Here is a 25,132-nt window from a genome sequence, read left to right as displayed (position 1 = left end):
CATCACTAATTGGCAGGAAAAGCCCCTACACACCAAAACACACACCTGCCAGAGGCTCTCACACAGAGCAGGAGCAAAGGCAGTATACCCTCTGTTCACCGTTTCCTTTATCCCGGGGTTACTCATGGGGCATTTAGCTAACACTAGCATTCCTTCCAGACAGACTGCGAAAAGGGCTAAGGAAAAAAACCAAACTTTTATTATACTACTAAGCCAGAAAAGCATACTTGAATGAACTTTGTGCATCTCTTTAAGAAAATGTTTATAAACACCGGGATTTCTTAATTCCCGAACCAAATGCAGTACCAACAAGGACCATTCCCATCTGAGAGAAAGAAACAGAGTCGGTGCTCATGTGTCCCTGAACAATCTTGTTGCCTTCAGGATTGCAAACCATATTCTCCCCTTACATGTCTCAGACTGTCACAGACTTAGATGAGATAATGTTACAGTGAATTGCTCCGCTCACTCTAAAACACTCTGCAATATGAAGCATTGTTCTGACTCTACCATACCTACAGCACAGCTAAGATGTTAAAAATAACTCTGATCTGCCTTTCCAGTTATATATCGAATCAGGTTGTATGAATGCTGGTACAGGAAGTCTTAGACTAGCATTTTTATTTGCATGAAGTAGTACTGAGTTTGGGATAGGTTAGGAAAGCTCAAGAGGTCTTTTCATTTCTATAGCACTTTGTTTCATGTATAGTTCTCAGAATCTGAGGCTACCTTAAAATCCCCCATACCTTGCTAAACCCTCTCTAAAACATTTCTACCTGGGTTCTTCCAGCTTGGACAGTAGTCCTTGGGGAATGGGAAACCTTCCTACCATCACAGAGGTCCGTTCCATCTATATACAGTTCTATCGGAAAGTATACCTCTGGACTTTAAATTACAATCTGCCTCCTTGAAACGGTTTTTAAGAGTGTTAGGTGAAAAAAATTTTTTTCAGACAATAATAGTTATTCACACTTATTGTAGAAAGGTCAGAAAATGTAAAGAAAATATAAAAAATTAAAAATTACCCATTATCATGAAACCTCAAGATAACCACTTTGCTTTTATTTTAGTGCTGTCTTTCACACACTCTCTAAACTATATCATATTACATATGCGACATTCCACTCTGCTTTAAAAAATTTTGGTAAGGTGTTTGAATTTCTCTGAAAACATAATTTTTTTCAACATATTATAAAAATTTTCAACCTATGGAAAAGTTGAAAGAAATTTATGGTGAATGGACATAAACCCACCACTGAAATTCTACATTAACACTTTACTATGTTTGTGTTATCACATGTTTAGTCATCTATTCACCTCATTCATTAACCCTTATCTTTTTGATGCATTGCAGACATTGCAGACATCACTACACTTCCTTCTGAATACTTCAGCATTCCTATTTTTAACTATAGTCCAATATTAATGCTTTTCTTTCTATGTAAAATTTACATACAGCGAAATACACAGTAAGCATATATGCACTAAGTTTTGGCAAATGCACACCTGTGTAACCCAAGCCCATGTCAAGATATAGAACATTATCCTTACCCCAAAAAGCTCCCTTATTGTCCAATTAATCCCTGCTTGCATCACCAATCCCTAGTTTTGCCAAGTCGTGAATTTCATATCATTCCCCAGTCTGAAATTCGTATGGTTGGGGTCACACAGTATGCACTCTTCTGTGTGAGGCTTATGTCTTTCAGTGTGGGTGTTTCTTTCCTTTTTTCTTTTCTTTTCTTTCTTTTTTTTTTTGAGATATCCATTTTGCTGTGTTATACACAAACAAACAAGCACCGGTTTGTTCCTTTTTACTGCTAGTTACTATTTCATTGTATGAACATACCAATTTATTCATTTTCCGATTGGACACCTGGGCTGAGCCCAGTTTTTGACCATTATGAATCAATCTGCTATAAACATTCTTAGACAAGTTATTTTGTGAATGTAAGCTTTTCTTTCACATGAGTAAATATTTAAGAGTGGAATTTCTGGATCTAGGGTGAGTATATGTTTAGTTTTTAAGAAACTGAGAAACTTTATCTAAACTGGTTGTACCATTTTACATTTCCAATAGCAATGTATGAGAGTTCCAACTTGTCTACAACCTTGTCAACATTTTATGTTGTAATGTTTTTGACTATAGACATACTGGTGGGTATACAGTGGTATTTTATTATGCTTTTAATTTTAATTTGCCTTGCCCTGATCACTAATGATGATGAGCATTTTCTCATGTGCTTATCTGTTATTCATATTGTTATTTTTCTAACATGTCTTCTAAAAACTTTTCCCTATTTTTCATTGGGTGTTTTCCCTTTTTACTGTTGAGTTTAGGATTTCATTATATATCCTGAATACCAGTCCTTTGTCTGACATGTACTTTGTCTGACATATGTTTTATTAAACATGTATTTTCTTCTGGTCTGTGGCTTCATTTTCTTAATGGATTTTAAAATATAATTGTTCAATAATTGAAAAAAAATCAGTTTTATGAATTTGCATAGTTCATTTCACCACTTCTCTACTGTTGGATAGTTAGGGTTTTTCTGTTTCACTTACAAATAATATTGTGATGAACATTTTTGTACATCCTTGTATATTTTAAACACTCACCCTTTGTCACATGTGTTGAAACTCTTTTTCCATAATTTTCCAACAGTACTTCAAATTTTTTTAGAGTTTTGAACTCTAAAAATGCTTGTGAGCAGACACTTTGCATTTAGCCAGGCCTAAACCCAATAAATTAGCTATAGACTTGAGCAAAATAACTTCTTTAAACCTCAATTTCCTCATCTTTGTGGGACTGTTGCCACGATGAGTTATAGAATTGTAGTCCTTGGCATAATGTCTAGTATCAAGTATGTGCTTAATAAATGTTAGATATCTTTATGATGATTTTTACTATTGCTTTTTTATTTATTTTTATTTTTTTAAAAAAGATTTTATTTATTCATTCGACAGAGAGAGAGACAGCCAGCGAGAGAGGGAACACAAGCAGGGGGAGTGGGAGAGGAAGAAGCAGGCTCCCAGCAGAAGAGCCCGACGTGGGGCTCGATCCCAGAACGCCAGGATCACACTCCGAGCCGAAGACAGACTCTTAATGACTGAGCCACCCAGGCGCCCCGCTTCTTTATTTTTTAATGCTTTTTGTTTATTTTACCAATTTCAAGATCACTGAAATATTCACTTATATTTTCCTCTAGTTTTTGGCTTCTTAAAAATTTTTCACTCATCAATTCAATTCATATAATCTTCAAAAAATCATTGTTTTTGTCTTCTCCATGCCCACAGTCGTAGCTCATTTCACAAATAACATAATTGATTTGATATTGACTAGAACGGTCTAAAGAAAGGTATATTAGTTCAACATTGCTGTGTAACAAATTACCCCCAAAACTTAGCACCTTAAAACAATAAACATTTATTATCTCAGTTTTTGAGGGTCAGGAATCCACGAGCAGATTTTAGGTAGTTCTGACCCAAGTGTTTCATGAAATTGCTGTCGAGATGTCAGCTAGGATTACAAGTCATCTGAAGGTTTGACTGAGCTGGGGAATGTGCTTTCAAGATGAGTTTCAAAGAATTTGTGGACATATTTAAAACCATCAAAAATGATAAATAAGTGTTAATAGTTAGCATTGTTTTTGTTCCCTATCTTTTATAAAAATAACTCTAGAATTTTTTTTAAATACCTCTAGAATTTTTATCATGACTTAGTCTGATAGAGACATTCTTCATCATATTAGGTACAAAATCTTTAATTCCCAGAGTTCTAATAATTTCCTTATGTTGAATAGTTTTGTTAGATTCCTTTTGAAACAATCATATTATTTTCTTCCTTTTACTTGTTCATGTAACAAACAGCACTGATCCACTGCCTAATGTTAGACCATTCTTATATTCTCAAAGTAAATCGTAGCCGATTTGTTGACATTTTAGTCAGGATTTCTTTTTTCAGCATTTCTATTTTGATATTTGTATGTGAATCCATCCTCTTATGGGTCCCTATTTTGTTTCACATACATGTCTTTAAAGCAACATGCAATTAGAATCTGGTATCTGACACACAGCACAAAACACACTTTAGCTTTTAATATTTTTTTTGTGATTTTAGGCCTGGCTTTACGTTAAAAATTATTTTTTACAATATTTTTCTTTCAAAAAATGTTTTTTAGTTTTGTTTTGATTTATTGTAAGCTGTACACCCAACCCCCTACACCTCCACCACTCCCTCCCCACGCATGATAGTCCTTTTCAAAATATGCTTTAGATGCTGTATTCATTTCAAGGATCAAATTTTTATTGATCATTTAAACTTAATTCTATAAATGGGTCAGATGTTTATTGTTAGTCCTTTCATGGCACATTTTTACTTATTTTTGATCGATTTTTAATTCACATTTTGTTAGTTAATTTTCATGTTAACTATTCAAAAAGGATGGTACAGGTCTAGATAACTCTGCTCAGCAACACAATGAGGAGTCTCTGAGTCAGAGAGCTCCAGGGCTGTAGTAACTTGGAGTCTTAGAACCGCAAGGCTCTCTTACCAATGGGTAACAACTGTCCAGTGAGGTTTTGCAGCGAATGTGAAACAGGCAGGTTCTAAATGGCTTAAAATTTTGCTTGTCTGGGCCATTTCTAAAATAAATGGATATGTATAAACTTGACTGTGGTGACAGTGGGCTTTTGAGTTCACAAATCTCAGCCTCCAGGGAAGAAATAAACAACCTAGGGGCCTATGTACAGAGGCCATCTTTGGTTCATTTATATAACATTTTTTACTGATTTCCCCAAACTAATTTTGTAAAGTCTGAATTCTTTGTTATGTGTAGCCACTGAAGTCTCTGTTCAGTTGTTTAGTGGTCAGCTAATGACTGGATAAAGATTTCCTTAAGTGTCTGGAACCAATTAACCTCTAGCTTGTGCTTTATTCACATTCTCCTGCTTTTGCTGTTGTTGTTGTTGCTCATTATTGTGTTTTTTTCTTCTACTTCACTGTCCATTCCTTTGTCTCTTTGACAATTATTTTTTTCATCTCTACAACCTCTAAATACCCAAGGGTGGGAGGGCTCAGTCCTTGGACTTCCACTTTACCCACACTCACTTTGTTAGTGGTATCCAATTTTACGACTTCTAATACCATCTACCTTCTGACAGCTTCTCAATTTATATCTCCAGCCTAGATATCCCCTCAACTTGACACTTGATATCCAGTTGTCTATTTGATATGTCTATCTAGATATCTAATAGGTAACTCACATTTAACATATGTTCAAAACCAAATCCTGGGGCGCCTGGGTAGAGCAGTCGTTAAGCATCTGCCTTCGGCTCAGGGCGTGATCCCAGTGTTCTGGGATCGAGCCCCACATCAGGCTCCTCCGCTAAGAGCCTGCTTCTTCCTCTCCCACTCCCCCTGCTTGTGTTCCCTCTCTCACTGGCTGTCTCTCTCTGTCAAATAAATAAATAAAAATCTTTAAAAACAAAACAAAACAAAAAAACCAAATCCTCACCCGCAGCCATACTTGTTCTCACAGTCTTCCCCACTGCAGTGAATGTCAACTCTGTTCTTTCAGCTACTCAGACCAAAAATCTGAAGTTGTCCTTGACGCCTTTCTTTCTCTTGTATCATATTTAATCTGTTAGCGATCATGTTGGCTCTATCTTCAGGATATCAGAATCCTGTCATTTTGCACTACCTCCATTTGCTATTTCCATGGTCCAAACCACCAGTATTTTTTGTCTTGACTATTTCAATAGCCTTCTAACTGATCTCCCTGCCTCTACCATTGCTTTCTCCTTCCAAAGTCTATTCTCATTAAAGCTGCCAGAGGTATACATTAAAAATCATATCAAGTTACTCCTCTGTCCCAAACCCTTCAACAGTCTTTCATCCTTCTCAGTAAAAGCCCAAATTCTTTGAATGGTCTACAAAGTCTAAGTGGTATATGGTATAGTACCTTATTACACCGCCAACCTCATTTCCGAAATCCCTCCTCTTCACACTCTGCTCCAGTCAAACCTGCCTCCTGGCCAGGGATACACTAGGCATCCTTGAACTTGCTGGTTCCTCTACCTAGAACTCTTGCCCCAGATATCATCATGGCTATTACTGGTCTTAGCTTAATACCACCTTATCAGTGACATTTCCCTGGCCATCATTTTATAAAGTGACCTCCCTCTTCCCATTTCAGACACTCTTTATTCCCCTTCTTTATTTTTCTTTGTTGTTCTTATCACCAGCTAAAATACTACAGTTTGGGGGCACCTGGGTGACTCAGTCAGTTAAGCGTCTTCCTTTGGCTCAAATCATGATCCCAGGGTCCTGGGATTGAGCCCCACATCGAGATCCCTGCTCAGCGGGGAGTCTCCATCTCCCTCCCTCCCCCTCTGACCCTCCCCCCATTTGTGTGTACACATGCTTTCTCTCTCTAATAAACACTTAAAAAAAAAAACTAGTTTTGTTTGTGTTTATTCTTAGTCTCCCCCAGTCTAAAATATGAGCTCCAAGAGAGCAAGGATCTCTATTTTATTTACTGCTTTAACTTTACTATCTAGAACAATGCTTGGCATATTGTAGGTACTTAATAAATATTTGTTTTGAAACTGGATCTGACACATGTCTGCAAGAAACTTGGATTTTAGAAAATAAAACATTCAATCCAACCCTAACCTATGCCAATCAGTTGTCTTCTTTCTTCAGCTTGCTAGGCAACATAACTTGATCAACGTGTGCAATTCAGTCCTTGATTTCAGCTAAGAGGATGTACCCAGCCTGTGTATTGCCTAGTCACTGTGACAAGGATGCATTTAGATAGCTTTAAGATAGTACTAATTGGGGCGCCTGGGTGGCACAGTCGTTAAGTGTCTGCCTTTGGCTCAGGGCGTGATCCCAGCGTTATGGGATCGAGCCCCACATCAGGCTCCTCCACTAAGAGCCTGCTTCTTCCTCTCCCACTCCCCCTGCTTGTGTTCCCTCTCTCGCTGGCTGTCTCTGTCAAATAAATAAATAAAATCTTAAAAAAAAATAGTACTATTTGTTCATATACATCTATACACATCATCATTCCTTCAAGTTCACTGGCACTAATTTCCTACCTTTTGAATAATACCTTAAGATAGTTTTCTTTTGAGGTAAACTAATAAACATTTATTTTAGAAAATCTGATAATCAAAGAAAATATGAAAAAAAAATCACGGTCTCCCTATGTAAGTACAATCATTTTATAGTTCCTTATAGTGTTTTGTTTATTCAAAAAATCTATATTGTTCACATAATCATAACTATACTGATTCTTACATTTTTAATTTGACTATATCACAAGTGAATGAAGGTTTCAAGTACTCTAAGTAGCTACAATGATTTGGGGAGACTTAAACCCTACATTGGTAAACATTCAGCTAACCATTCTCTTGAAGGAAATCTGGATTGAGCAAATTGCTTTCCCAGAGGCAGTCTCTCTAGGACAGCTGCTTAAAACAAAGAGGCTAATAATGACATTGAAACCTGTACTGGATGGTCTTGTAAAAGGGTATCTGGTTTGCCATTAAAAATTATAATTGCATTAACCTCATGCTTCCGGCGGTTGAAGCACAAGGCTGACCTTTTTGCATTCCTTACTCATAGCTACCTGTAACTGTGACTTTGCAGGGAGGGGGCCTACCTCTTGGAGGTGAGTTAAGAGGGGACTCTCCAGCTGTCATGAGTGGAATTACCACTTTAATTTAATTACAGGTTTTCTTCAATGGGCCGGATGTTGTTAAAGTGATTTTGTCTGTCATTTCTCCCGAAAGTTTGTGATCAGTTTGGTTAGTCCTTAGAATATTAATAGTCTCTTTCTTGATTCTAATTAAGTGACTAGTACCTAAGCAAAATAGCCATTAAGAGCTATGGAAATGTAATTGCTCCACCAACTGGTCAGCTATAATATTTTATTACAGCAATAGAAATGAAAACAATACTGTTTACCTATAGCAGAACTTATAAAAAAAAGTAATTACATGTAAAAATAGGAATAGGTTTTTAAGGAAAGGTCATTCTTTGAAACCCATAATTGTGAAGTCAATCGCTTTTTTTTCTTCTTGTTGAATATACTTTTTAAAACTTATTTTTCAAGTAAGTTATATTTCAAATTCCAATGTTTATTAAATGCATGTTCTTGTTCCTTGTGTGAGCTAGTGACTGAAACAGACTTAAGGTGGGACATTTCCCAAGAGTATTTAATATTAAAAGGGAACCCTTAGTTAACTCCAATGCATACCAAATTAGTTAATCTAAAAAACAAAACAAAACACCACCTAACTGTTTAGAAATGTGTAGTCTTCACAGATCCTGCTCCGCTCATGGCAATTTAAAAGAAAGAAGATATCCGACAATTGTTTTTTTACATCTTTTTATTTATTTTTCCCATCCCATTAAGTCACTAAGCCCTCTTGCGTGAAAATAGTCTATTATGTTTTTGCTCCTTGGAGCTTTTCCCAAGACAGACTACTCTCAGCGCTGTGACAATCCTCCATAAGGAAGAATGCTGTTCAGACATGGTTGGAGAGCAGGCAGGAAACGTGGAAGTCTGGTTTCTCCTTTGCCATCAGCCTCCTGTGTGGATCCGGGAGCCCATGGAACTTTTCTGGGCCTGAATCTCCTTACCTATAACTTGAGGCCCTCTACAATAGATCACCCTCCTTCTAGCTCTGAACAGTCCATGACTGCATCTTGTCCATGAGTTGCAATTACACTTATGAATCAAAAGGCATAAGATTCTTCATGAAATGTGGATGCTTTAGAGCCGTGTATTGAGTAGTGATTATAAAAGAATTTCTGTCAAATACCATGTGAGGGATGGTTAGATTTATTTGTGTTTATATGGTGGGATACACACACACACACACACACATTTATTTACACATACCATCCTTCTTATCCAACTCACCTCACAAGATGCTGACAGTAGACTACAGTATTGCTTTTTTCACTCAAAGTTTTCTTTTTTTTTTTTTAGATTTTATTTATTTATTTGACAGAGACAGAGACAGCCAGCGAGAGAGGGAACACAAGCAGGGGGAGTGGGAGAGGAAGAAGCAAGCTCATAGCGGAGGAGCCTGATGTGGGGCTCGATCCCATAACGCCGGGATCACGCCCTGAGCCGAAGGCAGACGCTTAACCGCTGTGCCACCCAGGCGCCCCTCACTCAAAGTTTTCTGACAGCATGTCTTTAAATGTTCAAGGCCTACCAACTAAAGGGACTTCACAAAGTGAGCTGTCTCCATGCCTCTAGAAAGCATGGTGGTTAAACTACCTCATAAAGATTTGTGTTATCAAGCGACAATTCATTTACCCATTCATGATATATTTATGGAGCACTTAATGTCTGCCAGCTCCCGTGCAAGGAACAATATCCTTAAAGAAAGAGGGAAAGAATGAGGAGGAGGAGAATTCCTTAGTAAATGGTGACAGAATTAGGGCAAATTATTTGGGAGTCTATCCACTAAAATTGTGGTGTTTTCAAATGACTGACTTTAAATGCTGAAACTGCGAAGAAAAAAAATTGAGCATGAGAATGCCTTTTGCAAATTTTTGGTTACAAGAAGGGGTGTGGTGGTGAACAGGAGGTGGTGGTGGTGTTTCAAGGTATCGAGGACATCATAATATTTGTCTGGAAAACAGAAGGTGATAAGATGTCACTTAAACATGAGGCACTAAGTAAATTGCTATGTCTCAGGAATCAGATGGGAAACAGTTACTAAAGGAGAAGAATAAATGTAGATAAACCAAAAGTCAGAATGCCCAAGCATAAGGCAATTAGACTCTGAAAAATGTAATTTCATAACAAAGGAATGTCGTAGACAGCAGGGGAGAATTCGCAAAGGCTCAAGGCCCTGATTACCTCCTATTCTTTTGTTACCCAACTTACTACCCACTAATACAAATTCCGCCTCTCCCACCCACACCATCTCTCACACCCTATTTATTTTCAATGTGCTGGCCGTGACTCGTCCTATACCTCACCTTGCTCTCAAGCCTCCCTGCACAATACACTCTCACCACTACTCAGGGCTCAGTTGAGCACACAAGATTCAGACTGCTTCCACTTTCTACGTTTCTCTTTCATCACGTGTGGACCATCGCGTGGGGCTCTTCTGCAGCAACTGCATCTGGGTGAATACCGGGGCCCAGGGGTGAATGATTGCTTTTTCTTTCTTGCTAAATTTTGGGGCGTTTCTAAAGTTCCCTCAGGGCTCAGGCCACCTCCCCTCCGCGCTTTTCCACAAAGCAAAAATGTTAAGCAGCCACATTTCCAGAACTGCTTTTGTAGAATCAGGCCCCGAGGAAGGCGTGGAAGCACCCGCGAACTGCCTCAGAAGCCGATTCGCAGTTGTAGGTGTAGTTCCCATTGTTTCCCTCCGAGCCCGCGCTGCCCCAGTGTGGAGGGGTGCTTATGCTTCCCCGGCTTCTAAGTGTGACTGTAGTTTTTTTTCTTCTAAGTTTCACCTTTCAAAGTAATCACTGCAGGAGGTTATGCATGTATTCTGATGATGCTAAACATATTTTTGAAATTCTTCTTTGGTAATTTGAAGAACAAATTTATATCAAGAAAATCAGGATCAAGTTACAGCTGCACCCCTTTCCAACACCAGTCCTACTCAATTCGGCTGGCCCCTGCATGAATTTCTTACTTCAGAAATCAAATCTATTTTCTCTGAAGATATTCAAAAGAAAGTGGTGTAGGCTTTGAATACCACCCCAAGAAAGGGATTCCAAAAGTATGCTGAGAACTGTAACACCTAAGTCTCCCAGGGATACCATTTTGATTTATTTGGATAAATTAAGTCTGGAATATTTATTTTAAGGAAATCAAGCAAACCACAATATTTGGTTTCCTGGTAGAGGATCTCATTTCTCCAAGGTGGGTCACACATCTTGGAAAAAAACCCAAGTTGCTCATTGTCTCAGAATTCCTTACACTGAACTTTGATCACTAAGTAAAATGACAGTTTATTTTTAATCAGTTGGTTCACTTCCAATATGTTTAGGAACTTGATCTTTGAACTTTTGCAATTTGGACTAAATATTCATCTAGTGTTTACTCTGCTAGGTCCTATGGAAGATACAGAAATGAAACTGGCCATCCTCCTTCCCTCTTTCTCATGTTTAGTGAATTCCTATTCATCCTTCAAGAATCCAGTTTGACATCTTCCAAGATACTGAACTGACATTTGACACCAAAATTTTACGTATTACTCCACGTATAATCTCCACATGAACTATACACTGAGACTGTTGCATTGAGGTGTCACTGAGAGACAATGCAGTGTAATATGTTTTACATCTAAAATCCTTATTATTTGACATCTGATTTCTAGAAAGGATTCTCTTCCCTCTTCTAAACAAGATAAACAAAATACAAACATGACAAGACGAAGCAAAAACACAGAATCCTATACTGTCACCTCCTTTGAATTTTTTCATATCTCATAGGAGAAAAATCACAGAAATATCTTAAACAGATAAAATTAATGTATGATTAATGTAGCAGTGATTATAGAAAAATATAGGTCACTATTGTGGATGATAAAATGTTGCTTCTTCCCACCTCAAAACTAGTGTTCTCTATCAACGTGTGTATAATGGAAGAAAGGCATCATTTCCATAAAGATTTTTTTTTTAATCCAGAGATGACACAGGGCCAGGTGATATTTCTTAAATACAACATTTAAAATGTTGCTTAAATAAAACATTAATGAGTTGGATAATAATGTTAGCTTTATTAGCCAGAATAACTGGGATATTCCAAAATGCAGCAGTTGGCTGATGGACGATATTAAATTCTCTCAACAATGACTTTTTCCAACATTACTAACATTTTCAAACATTAACCAAAGTTTTAAAACTTTTACAATAAGCACCCATTTACCCACCATCTAGATCTCATCATTAACACACTTCTATACTTGCCTTATCACATACTATTACCCACTCCTCAGTACATCTTTTTGAAGCTCTTCAAAGTAAACTGCAGTACACGTCTAAATACTTCAGCATGCATATCGTTAACTGGAGTTCTAGATTTACAGTGTTTCCCTTTGAAGTAAAACTTATACATGACGAAATGCACAAATCTTAAATGTACATGCACTGAGTTTTGACAAATGCAGACACCTGTGTAACACAAACCCCTATCAAAATATAAAACATGACCCTTACTGCAGAAAGTTCCTTCACGTTCCTTCCTAGTTAATCTCTGCCCCAACCCCCACAAATCAGTTTTCAACATGAAGGTTTTGAGAAATTTGATGAAATTTTAACAAACCCCTCTCCTCTTAAAAATAATGTACCTAAAATATTTACATCAAAAATGATGGGGCAGGGGCGCCAGGGTGGCACAGCGGTTGGGCGTCTGCCTTCAGCTCAGGGCGTGATCCCGGCGATCTGGGATCGAGCCCCACATCAGGCTCTTCCGCTATGAGCCTGCTTCTTCCTCTCCCACTCCCCCTGCTTGTGTTCCCTCTCTCACTGGCTGTCTCTATCTCTGTCGAATAAATAAATAAAATCTTTAAAAAAAAATGATGGGGCATGTTTGGAATTTGTTAAAGTAAGAGATTTGAGTTTTACTTTGTATTGCTGGCAGTGTACATCAAGAACTTACTGGTTAATATTTTCTTTGCAAGATTACCAAGCAAAATATGTTGTCCCTACATGGCACCCCGCTTATAAATCTTATATACAAAAACAATTGACCCTGGGTCTTTGTGGAATAGGTTGTTTGGAAAACCTTACATAGTTGCCTTCCCCATTGCTTGGGGACCACAAAGGGAAAGTAAGGCTGTCACATTCTTTAGCCTATTCCTCCATGGGGTGGCCTATCTTGCCTCTGTCAGCCTAAGGCTTTTTGCCTTCTACTATCAGTTTGGAAGAGAAGGACAAGACAACTCAAGCACAACTGCCTTTTAGTTGGGTTAAATAAAGGGTTCTAGGAAAGGGAAGCGTTAATGTTGAGAAAGCTCTTCTAGCTGAAATGGAATGAGGGAAGGAGCCATGAGTGTGTGCTTTGGCATAGTTTGGGCCAGAGAAACAAAGGTGAAGAGGGTGAAGGTAACAGCAAAGAAAAAGGAAAGGAAAGAAAAAGACGAACACTGAGAAAACATTTGGGAGAGATTTCCTAGTTCTGTCTTTATAAAGTTATCTTCCAGCAGCTAATGTTCAGCCCAGAGGCTTCTGACTACCAGGCTCTAACTCCTAAGACATTTCCCAGCGATCTCTGTGTTTGTCCCCTTCATGCAGGACAAACCCACCAAAGCCTAGGAACTCTGGCCCCTTTCTCAAGAGGATGGTGTGACCTGATGGTTCTAGCCACAGAACAAGACAGGGTAACAAAGGAGCTGAAACTGTCTGGCAGTGCTTGGCACTCTACTACTGGGATGGTTTGTCTTAATGGTTGCCAAAAAAATTGCTTAGAATGAGCAAAAATATAGAATTTTGTTATACCCCCATTTTCTTTATCTTAGCTTTAACACATATATTAGTTCTAATGTACATAACAATTTTTTTAAAATTTTATTATTTTAAGATTTTATTTTTATTTATTTATTTTTAAAGATTTTATTTATTTATTTGACAGAGAGAGAGACAGCCAGCGAGAGAGGGAACACAAGCAGGGGGAGTGAGAGAGGAAGAAGCAGGCTCCTAGTGGAGAAGCCTGACGTGGGGCTTGATCCCAGAACACCAGGATCATGCCCTGAGCTGAAGGCAGACGCTTAACGACTGCGCCACCCAGGTGCCCCTAAGATTTTATTTTTAAGTAATCTCTTCACCCAAAGCAGGGCTCAAACCTACAGCTCCAAGATCAAGAGTTCTATGTTCCAACAACTGAGCCAGCCAGGCACCCTTACATAACCACTTCCTGAGCTTTGAATTATTTGCCTTTGTAACTGTTCTATATAGACAATGTTACATATATAGACCTGCATAGACAATATCAATGCCTGTATATATGTTACAATCATTCAAGGAACTTACTTTTAATTTATGGATTGCTTAGGTTTGTCAATGTGCCAATTCTTTTTTTTTTTTTCCCCTAAGTAAGCTCTACACCCAAAGTGGTGAACTCATGACCCTGAGATCAAGAGTCACATGCTCTACCAACTGAGCCAACCAGGCACCCTAACGTGCCAATTCTAATATCTTCTTTTCAAAAGATGAGACAGACTCAGGAACAGAGATACTACTCGAAGTCATCAAACTCCCAAGTCAGATGAATTCAGAAGGCCACTCTTTGGATTTTTATTATTTAGCCTCTGCCTCTTGAAAATACAATGTATCTGCCCCTACCTTAGCCAAAGCTATTTGGCAATGAACTTTTTCTTTCATTTATTATTTGCCAAAAGGATCTGTGATAGCAAATGTTATGCAGATCTCAACTCAACTTCCTCAAAAGACTCCCCTTACCTCACCTTGTCCAACCCAGTCCCTCACCACAAAAACACTCTGACTTTCCAGCAAGCCTCCTCCTATCTCTTTTCCTGACCTATATTTCAGACTTCCCCAAAAAGTAAATGGAAGGTATTCTCAACTACCCACCACATCCAAGTCCAAAGCTAGATTAGAGAGCTCCTGGGCTTATGGAGCAGGGTTTATGAAAGCAACCAGGCCTCTCCTGAATGCAATAGGATGAGCCCATTGTCTGGAATATATGAAGTACTTGATGAAAATATAAGGAATAATGAATGAATGATTGAATGAATGAATGAGCTCCAGTGGGCACTTAACAAAAGAAATAAGGACAATCCCTGCTCTCAAACGGCCTACAGTCTGTTTGGAGACAGAGAAAACACTACTCAAATGGCTGAAGAGTACTTAGAGAAATAACCTTTCAACACTCAAACTAATTTTGTACCAACTTGGCCCATTAAGACCAATGAGCAATATCACAGTTAGATGAAGTCAATCATGAAAGAATGCCTAAAGGAAGGGGATTTTGAGCAGGGTTTGAGGGTAATGAATTATGGTAACTGTTTGGGGGGGGGGAAACAGGAATAAAATATGTTAAGGCTTAGGAAGAGGGGATTTGCTTATTGGAGCAAAAATTTCATTAAGAAATAATGAAAAGCGAGGTTGGTGAGATGAAGGACAGAAAGAAAAAGGGATATGTCTTGGTGAATCTTGAATATAATGGCTCTGTAACCTTGCAGGTTGGGAAAAAATCCTATAAAAACATCGTTTAAAGAAAGATAAAGTTGTTACTCTGTTGGTTATCATTAGGGAGGCAAGCCTAGGGTCGGAAAACCAGCCTGAAGCCTTTGGGGTAAAGTTAGCACCAGGGGCGACATCCAGAGGAAGGAGATTAGAGATGGGAATGAAAGGAGGATCCACTTCTAGTAAGTGAATACTGGCAGCACAGGCCAGGTCATATTTAAGCAAGGCCTGAAAATTAACTCTGACCTACAGTATCTATCACTTCAAAACTTCAAGCTTCCAGGTATAGGTTTGCATAGCAAATGAACATAATGATGGTATGCTTTCCTCTCTGCTTGCTAGACCTTTCTCATACCAATCAAGAAAAGAACTTGCTTAGACTTTATCTGATCTTAGCCAATCTACTTTCACCTTCCGTGAGAAGTGAATGAGATTTTCTTCTGGAGTCAACCTATTCAAATTATTTTTGGATTTCTCTATGTTTCTTGATTAAGATTTTCAAACTGTTATTTTAATGAACTCATATATAATTTCAGATTTTAAACAAATTGAAATTTAATGACATAACCATTTAAGAATATGTGAGTAGTTACTTAAACCAAACCAATGTGATCAAGAATGTTTGAATTTGTCTGAAGATTGATTTATCCCAACATTTCTGGGCCTTTGGTTATGAGTTTAGAAGAAGGTTTGGTTCTGGCAGCATTACCTGATGGTTTTGGGCCACCCAACTTGGATTTGAATCCTGGCTGCACAACTTATTGGCCACGTAACCTTATTTACTTCTCTAAGCCTCAGTTTCTTTATCAGTAAAATGGGGACTGACAATACTTACCTCATAGAACAGTAGTTCTTAAAGTGTGGTCTTCAGATCAGCCTCATCATGCCCACACTAAGACCTTGCTAAAAATGCAAATTCTCAGGCCCCACACCAAATTTACGGAATCAGAAACTGCAGGCAGGGTGTAGCAATCTGTACTTTAACCATCCTCCAGCTGATTCTGATGCTAGTCACAATTTGAGAACGACTATTATAAGGTAGGCATTACACACTTACAGGGATTGTAATAAGTAAACAAGATAACACACTTAAAGTGTTTGGTGCAGGCTTGGCACAGATTAACTGCTCCATAATTGTCACAGATAATTATGGAGGTGGTAGTGGTAACCACCATCACGAAGCAGGTAAGAAAGATCCTGATACTGGGCCACAAATGGGAACACTATTCTGAGAAAAGGGAAAGCTCATCCAGGTACCTCACGGGTAACCAAGCAAATGTCTGTTTTCTAAAATTGCTCAAACGTGAATCTGGACTTAATTCCCATATCAACCTATATCTGTCAACGGCTTAGCACAGATCCCCTGAATACAAGCTAATCTGAAATCCCCCAAAACAAGATAAAAATAAATTAGTTACAATAACTTTTATTGGTGATTCCAGGTTACCACTCTTCCTCTGACTTCCTCTAACATTTATTGTCAATTTGGGATGCTTACTGTGGTTACAACTTTGAAAAACCATGATTTGCCTGTTTTCATTATGGTAGGTAAAAACTTAGTTTCCTTCCCTCCCTTTCCCCCCTCTCCTTTTCTTTTTTTTTTAAGATTTTATTTATTTATTCATTTGAGAGAGAGAGAGCAAGAGAACACAAGTGGGGGGGGCAAGCAGAGTCTGTGCTGAGCACGGAGCTTGACATGGGGCTCAATCTTACGACCCTGAGATCACAACGCGAGCCAAAATCAAGAGTTAGACATTCAACCGACTGAGCCACCCAGACGCCCCCGCACTCCCTTTTCCATAAAGCTTCCATTGTGCCACTACAGACATCATTCTTACAGCCAGAATGAGAAGCAGCCCATTAAGCAAGCAGCCTAGAAATGAGATTTTCTCTGATTTCTACATGAGGAATCAAGACAACAAAATATAAACAGATTCCATGACTCTTCTGTCCACTTGTTCAACAGTCTGGAGCTTCTACAATGTTCCAGTCCCGGTACTACGATGAACAAAACCACCCCTCATGAGGCCGACAAGTGGGGGGAGACAGAGAGTAATCAAACAGTCATTTAACGAAGTTAAAACTACAATTGTGATGAATGCTAGGAAGAAGAGGTATATGGTACTATGAGAACTTGTAAGAATGAGATTAGACCCAATTCTGGGGGTGGAGGAGGTTTTCCTGAGGAAGTGAATTGGAGTTGAGATCTATGATAGGCAGAATTCTCAGATAACCCCATGAACTTGGCTCCCTGGTGCTGGTCCTTTATAATCTCTTCCCCTTTAGTGTGAATAGGACCTGACACTTGCTTTTAACCAACATAACACGGCAAAAGTGATGGGAAGTCATTCCTGTGATTAGATTGTAACGTACCTTAGAGAGGTGACAGCGGAAATGAAGAGAAACAGATGAACTTGAGAAAAATCCAGAAGGTGAAACTGATAGGACTCTGTGATGGTTTATAGATAAGGATATGGAAGAGGGAAGTATCAAAGTTAATTCTTTTGTTTCTGTCTTGGTCATACTCTGGCATGGGGAACACTGAAAAATGGTCAGATCTGAGGGAGGGGTCAATGCTAGTGAGTTTTGTTTGGCATGCTGAGTGCAAGGTACATTTGAGACCTACAAGAGGTGAAGCAGTTGTGTGCGGCAGTCCAGAGCTGTGAGGAAAACTCTGGGCAGATCTTTACCGGAGGGTCTTGGTAGCAACTGAAGTGTTAGTGGGTATGGACATTCTTGCCCAGGGAGAGATAAGGAGAGAAGAAAAGACACCTCTACTCAAATCTTGTAGGACTCCTCCAAATAATGGCTGACAGGGGAGGTAGAGGTCTGGTAATAAACCAAGAAGGAACTGCCAGAGAAAAGGAGAAAATCAGTGCAGTGACACTTGCTTGCATGTCTCTCCAGGTGTCTCTCTTAGGTGATGCAGGTGTCTTTGACAGAAGGATTATTTCATTCTCCCTCCTAAATTAACCTGGAAACACTTGTGGTCTTTGCCTCTCACATTTATTATAACTCACCAGTTCTAATAGTGTCCAGGACACATAATAGGCACTGGCTAAATAGTTCTTGAATTGAATCATTTCCTTGTTGTTCAAGAAAGGGTGGAATGAATAGATGTAGAAGCACAGTTCCTTCAAGCACATAAACAAATGACCAGAGTACAGGATATTGTTTCATTGCGTAGATGGTAAACATACAGCTACGTGACTAAAATGGTTCAAAAGCCATTTCAGTAGTTTCTGTTGCTGAAATATGTTTAATCAAATGTTTAATCTCTCAGAGATTCAGAGAACTGATAACAAAACAGGACTTTTTGGCTGTACACTGCGATCAAAAGTTAATTATTGTTCACACCTTAGGTGTTCCTCAGGTTCAAGAAGTTGAACTCCCAGTGGAAAAGGTGTTAGGGACTATTTGTTTACTTACTCAAAAAATGCATAAAGAACTTATTACATTCATAATCAGTCTTTTACCAAAAATTTCCAGCTAGTGTCCTGGATTTGGGGTCTTTTCCAGAGTGAGTTAAAACATGATGATGCCTCATCAGGTGCTAAAAGAATATAACTCTAACCAACCAACTAAATCCAGACCTCTCAGAAAATGACGCTGAGTGATACACATTCCCAAATCGTTCTGCCACCCGAGGGGCACTTACGGTCGTGAACCTCAAAGAATGTGCTTGGATTAGTTTTCCTGGACTACTAAAACAAATTACCAAACTGTCTTAAAACAACAGAAATTTATTTACTCAGTGATGCTAGAGACCAGAAGTTTGAAATCAAGATATGAACAGGACTGAACTTCCTCTGAAGGAACTAGGAGAGAATCCTTCCTTACCTCCTTCAATTTCTAGTGGCTCTAGGCATTCTATGGCTTGTGGCAGCAAAACTCCAATCTCCATTTCTATCTTCATATGACATTCTCCTCTATGCTTCCATGTCCTCTCCTTTTCTGTCTTTTATAAGGACATTTATCATTGGATTTAGGGCCAAACTTGTAATCCAGGATGATCTCATTTTGAGAGCACTACCTTAATTACATCTGCAAAGATCTTTATTTCAAGTAAGGTCACATTCTAAGGTTCTGGGTGGGTACAACCTTTGAACGGTTACCATTCAACTCACTACACCACTACAACTTCCAAAGAGCCAATTAAGTTAAGCAAGCTCAATTATTCCCATATTAAAAGAAAAAAAACAGACTTTCCAGAATGCATTTCAAAATCATCTAAAGTAACAGGGGGCTTGACTCTGAATTTTCTGAAAGGCCTGAAAAGATGACTTTCTGGATTTAGGTAAGAAGTCCCTTCTAGGAGAGCACTTGGTGCCTCTCAAATTGTCTTCTGACAAAAGATATCTTTAGGAACTTGGAAGCCCAGCATTAGCATCACCCCTTGAGGGCCTCTTAGAAACAGAGGCAAGTTAAGCAAAAGGATGTGCCTGGGAAAGATGACACATTGCTGGCTAAAGCATTAGCAGAGATTAAATTTATTTGATTAACTTATCTCTCCAAATTGCCTAAATTAATATCAAATAATAAACTATGGGTTTGGGAGACTCTAGTTCATGCTATCACTAATAAATTTTTTAAAGAGGTATAAAATCTAGTCAAGACCAACTCAGTTTACAAACTCCTCATGCCTATGAGACCCACTCATTTCTTCCTAATCTGGGATGCTGTATTTCCAGCAATTAGTTCTCGCCAGAGAAAGAGCATTATAATGGCCTGATAGGGTGAGCCTGTGCCTGTGATCCCCTAGAAGCTAAATAATCTACCTGCCTGCCACTGAACCCATACTAGAAGACACAGCTATCACCCTGTGTAGACCCAAATGACAGCATGACGATTCAGTATGCATTTTTCAAAATAACCTGTGAGGTCATAGTGGCAAAGGATTGGCTTACTCTTGTTCCTCAGTGACTCATAACCTTTATAGCAATATCACAGCCCAGTTTTGGAAGCAACAGAGTTCAGAGTCTACAAAACACACCTTCATGTTCCACTAATTGTAAAGAAGAGGTAGAAGAGTGTAGATCACTGCTGAAAACAACCAGTTATGAGAGTCACTTGCAGCAGAGGAAAGAAGAAAGAATGAAACTTTCTCAAGCCATTAAGAAACGACACTGCTTGTAAACTAAATGTAATTAGGCAGCCTGGCTCCTGTCAATTGCTCCTATCAGTAAGCATTTGCACTGGGGAAAGGGAAATAAGTCACTGCTCTGAGCTTTGGTATAAAAGATTAGAGAACAGAGTGTGGGACCTTAAACTTGGGCCAAAGGCATAATCTTTCTGGTCCCTATCCAATGGGACTGGTCACTCTGGCCCCTAACTGCAAGGCTGAATGCAATAATGGCTGCAAAGAGGAAAGAGCTCCATAAAAGAGTGACATAAATGAACTCTAAAGGCAATATAAACTGTGGTCTGCTCAGTACCTGGTGAGATGGCAAGGACAATTCTGCATTCCACCATCACCTTAAATTTCTGGAGGCTCCAGCTCTCATCACGTCACTGTTTGGTCTAGAAATACCAAGCTCTTCCATCTCACAAGTCAAGTCCAAAGATCTTTTCTCAATAACATCAACTGCTGTTAATGTTATTAATCCACCAAATTCTAAAAGTACAAAGAAAAAATATCACTTCCAAATCCCAGCACATGGAGAAAACCAGTGTTCCACATGACATTTTGGTATGTTTCTCTGGTACTGTTGAAATGCAGAAATGTATCCAATTTAAAGCAACAAATAAATGGAATGTTTAGAGTCAGTTTTCATTCACTCCACAATATTTACTAAGCACTTACTGTATGCTAAGTACCATGACAGACACTAGGAAAACAAAGATGAGTAAGACCATGTCATTTCCTTAATGTAGTCCCCAGCTGAAAGAGAAAGGCAGACATATGGACATAGGGTAGTAATTCACTACTGTGCGAGTCTCAAGAATCAGAGATGCTAAAACTCAAGTCTTCAGAGTTCTTCTCTTGGGGCCTTTCTTCCTGGTAATATTACATAAGGTCACATAGATATTCCTCAGCACAAAGACATTTCTCCATCTTTGTTCCTGTAGACCCCTAGTGTGAATAGTAAAATCATGGCAAGTGTCACTTACGGCTGAGCAAAAACTCTGGCAGTCTATAAGGCAAAGCCAGAGGGAAGGAAGGGAAGAGACTTTAATTCTAAGTGAAAGCAAACAGCCCCAGAGGTCCCTCAGTGTAAGAGAAAGCCATAATGAGGATGATGATAATCATATTTTACATTTACTGAGCATTGTATGTGCTCAGCACAGTGCTAAGCTTTACATACACAGTCTCATTTAAGCCTCAGAATAAAGTTAGAGGGTAGGTATTAGCATTCTTGTTTTGCAGATAAAATCATTAAGGCCAGAGAGGTTAAATAATTATCCTAAGATCATCAGTTAGGTGATCTTAGCCTCAAATCAGTGCTCTTAACCTCAGAAAATCACAAATCAGAAGACAGGAGCTAGTCAAGAGAAGAAGCAGGGTGGAAGAGGAACTGGCATGAGCTTCAGAATTATACAAATGGCTTCATATTCTGATTTCTATACTTTCCTTATTAAGTTCCCTTAATATTTTTGCTGGTTAGTTTTTCCATTTCTTTGCAGGGAACCATATCTTATTTATCACTGGGTCCTCAACATCTACAACTAGGTCTACTTGCCTGTAGCATGGGTTCTCCCAAACTGTTGAATGAATGACAGATTAATACAAGAGTTCAGGCAGGAGAAGACTATCTATTTCTATAGGTTGCATCGAGGATTGGCAATGATGGGAGTGAAATGACTCACTTGGTACCTGCACAGTGTAGACACTCCATAAGTGTCAGCCTCGTAATCCTACAATGAAAACACAGCGTGCAGAAAGGTAAACTGAACCAGGGAGCTGCTTTTCCCCTTAGTATGAAATCTTCAGATTCCAGGATGTAAAAGGCCACTGAAGGGCAATAAAAAGAGGGAGAACTAGACAGGAATGAACTCCGTTTAGGATCCCCATGCAAATGTCGTACGTATGCATTTCTGAGAACATAAAGTCTCTCGCCTGGAGGCACAAGCACAGCTCCACTGGCTCCCTAAAGCATTTTCAGAGCTTAATGCAACGCAGGGCTCAGTATTTGCATGCCTGTATTGTTCTCCTGAGGCAGAGCCAAAGTCCTTTTTGATTCCTGCTTCATCCATAGGAGAAAAAAAAAAAACATACTAGAGAAGTCCTGAGTGGAAACGGCATTGTCACCAAGCATAATAGAAACATTTTAAAGATAAATTTCTTCCGATTGCTGCGGCCTTTTATCTGGCAACTCAGAGAAGGGTGTTAAAACTGATAAGCAGATTTTCTTTGCAGTACAGTGGAATATCAGGGACTGTGTAGAAAGAATGATCATGCTTATGTTGTCTAAAATAAGACCTGGCTTCTGTAAAGTGTGGTCTACTCAAGATATCACTGTTTATCTTCTACAAAGCCCATTTGGTTGTTTTCTCACCTTTTCACAATAATCTCACAAAAAACCCTCGTTTTTCATCGAATATGGCATGAAATCTGGCAGTAGCTCAACTGGCCTTTTTCTGGGAGGAGGCCCACTGCAGCTAATGAGCCCCTTCCAAACATCCAGTCATCAGCTGCTTCACCTTTAGAGTAAGTAGCTCTTTGATTAAAAAAACAAAACCAAAAACGCTTTGGTCAAATTCAAGTCCTCCTTTACTGGTTGGTTTCTGAACAAGCCATTATAACTCGCTTTCAGGGGATGTGGACTCTTCTTCATGACCAGAAGAGTTTGTTCTTTTTCTCTTTTCCTCATCTTTTCCTGATCACACAGAGTGAAAGAATGACTCTACTTTGCTCCTGGCTCAGGATGCACACCAGCCGAAGTCAGAAGGACAAATCCTCCTCCAGAGGGGCTGCTGAAAGCCAGCTTCCTATGAAAATTCACTGGCTGCCTCTCACACACCACTTCCCAGGACAAATTCCAGCTGGAGTACAGAGACAGTAAAAGGTTGTTTCTCTTAAAGAACTAACATGATTTTTATAAGTCGAGGAGGGCTCTGTAATTCATAGAGTTTCTCTCTTTGCCTGGCTGCTAGAAAGCTCAGAGCTGGAAATTGTACTCTTTTTGGCTAGGATTTCTTGATATCAATTTTTCTTCAGCTATCACTGCATTTTGTTTGCTGCCCTTTAGCTTCTATTAATGAGTCTCTGTTTTATTAGAATTCCATCTCTTGTCTAACTTGCCTCAATCTCTTTTTGAGAAGTGGATGAACTAGGAGTAAAGAAACATTTTAAAACTGGCTGTCATTATTCTGACCATGCTGTTCTTCTTACCTGAGCAACAGGAAAATTAACGCAGGAAGAACAATCTAAAATCATCTTCCCAATGAGCAATTTCTAGCTGGAAACTGTTGGTCTAACCAAGACCAAAACGAAGAGAATAACTCACTCATTCATGTAGAAAAGTTCTCATCATTAATAAACATTTACTTATAGGCTCAAAGTAAACTCATAAAGCTGCCACCTCTCCTTCCCTGATGACCATTAAAAAAAAAAAACAAAACAGCACAGAATAAAAAAGCAGCCCATTTTAGATAGGTATATTGAGTTACAGAAGTCAAAATAATCAGATTAAGAAAATACACTAAGTTCTAGAACAGGTAACAACTGGAGACGTTGTAGTCTAGGAAGTGTGTGGAGACAGAACCAGTTCAAAGTTGCAGACTGGAGCCTTTACAACCCCACCACAACACAAATATTTTAAATTGGGCATTATAAAAAGTTAGGTCTCATTCCTCTTACCTCCAATTTCTCTGTGAAAATGACAGTATTTCAGACCTTTCATTTATTTATTTATTTTTTTGAGAGGAGGTTATCAGTTCCTGTTTATGACTTAATGAGATAATCCTAATGAGAATTTTTCTCCTTAGGGGAGGGGAAAAATTTGTCTTTGATAAATCAAAACCAGATAATGTGATTCACTAAAAACATCCACCAAATTGATTAAGCACAGCACCTAGAAATGTACAATATTTGTGGGAAAAATTTAATCAGAAAAATCGAGGCTGAGGTCATTGTATGGAAAATTTATTTACAACCCAACCACTCTATCTGCAATCAAGAAGTAATACCAATATAAATGCCATTTAAAAGAAAGAGACGTATACAGTATGTTCATCTCCTCAGGGACGGCAAGAATTTTGTCTGAAGTAAACCAAGGCAGTTGTGGAGGCGGAAGATGAGTAGAACACATAGCTAGACTCCTATACTCCTGTTATCCGACCCACAAAACTATCATGCCCTTTAAGCGTCCTTCTCCAGACATTAGAACGGACACTGCTGAAATCATGGTGCTTGATTTTGTCAAAAGGAATCGATATTCCCCAGAAACATGGAGTAAATCATGTATGTTCCTGACATGAAGGTGGATTTAAGACAAAGTCAGCCACTAACCCAACAGCATTCACCCTTTATTTGTGCCTATGTATTTGAAAAAAAAAAAAAAAAGGGGGGTGTGTGGATGGGGGGGAACATCCCCAAGTTTACTTTTTTAAAACTAAATAATGTTGCCTTGTGACACTCATATTGTATCTATTACACATTTCACTTCAAAACCTCATCTCCCCTAAACCCTCTTCAATGCGCTTGAAGTAGCACAGCCAAAGGAAAGGAATTTTCTATTTAACTAGAGCACTGACATTCTGTTACACAATTCGATCTTGTCTATTTACCTGCTCTCAAAAACACAAGACACTAAACACAAAATGCTGAATGCGCGGAGTCTGCAGTGCCATAGGTGTCTGAATGCATCTGCAGCTTCCCTCTCACTCATCAGGGTAATTGTTGCCATGTTATTCCATTTTTTGATTAGTCTAGTCCCTCAAGCTCAATGCTTTTTTCTGGCCCAACGTTCTTCTGCTGGTTGTCATGGTGATTGAATTGTT

General features: G+C 38.8%; 1 long non-coding RNA gene across 1 annotated transcript in view; it reads right to left on the bottom strand.

Moving 5' to 3' along the window:
* The window catches only part of LOC148107120 (uncharacterized), a 76,280-nt gene that overhangs the window by 45,754 nt on the left and 5,394 nt on the right, over window positions 1–25,132 (bottom strand). The gene's annotated exons all lie outside the window — the stretch shown is intronic.

Source organism: Ursus americanus, chromosome 35 (genome assembly GCF_024610735.1).
Source record: "Ursus americanus isolate L20-20 chromosome 35, mUrsAme1.1.p, whole genome shotgun sequence".
NCBI classification, from domain to species: Eukaryota; Metazoa; Chordata; class Mammalia; order Carnivora; family Ursidae; genus Ursus; species Ursus americanus.
Note: the sequence above shows the minus strand (reverse complement) of the source record. Positions and strands in the feature narration are given on the sequence as shown.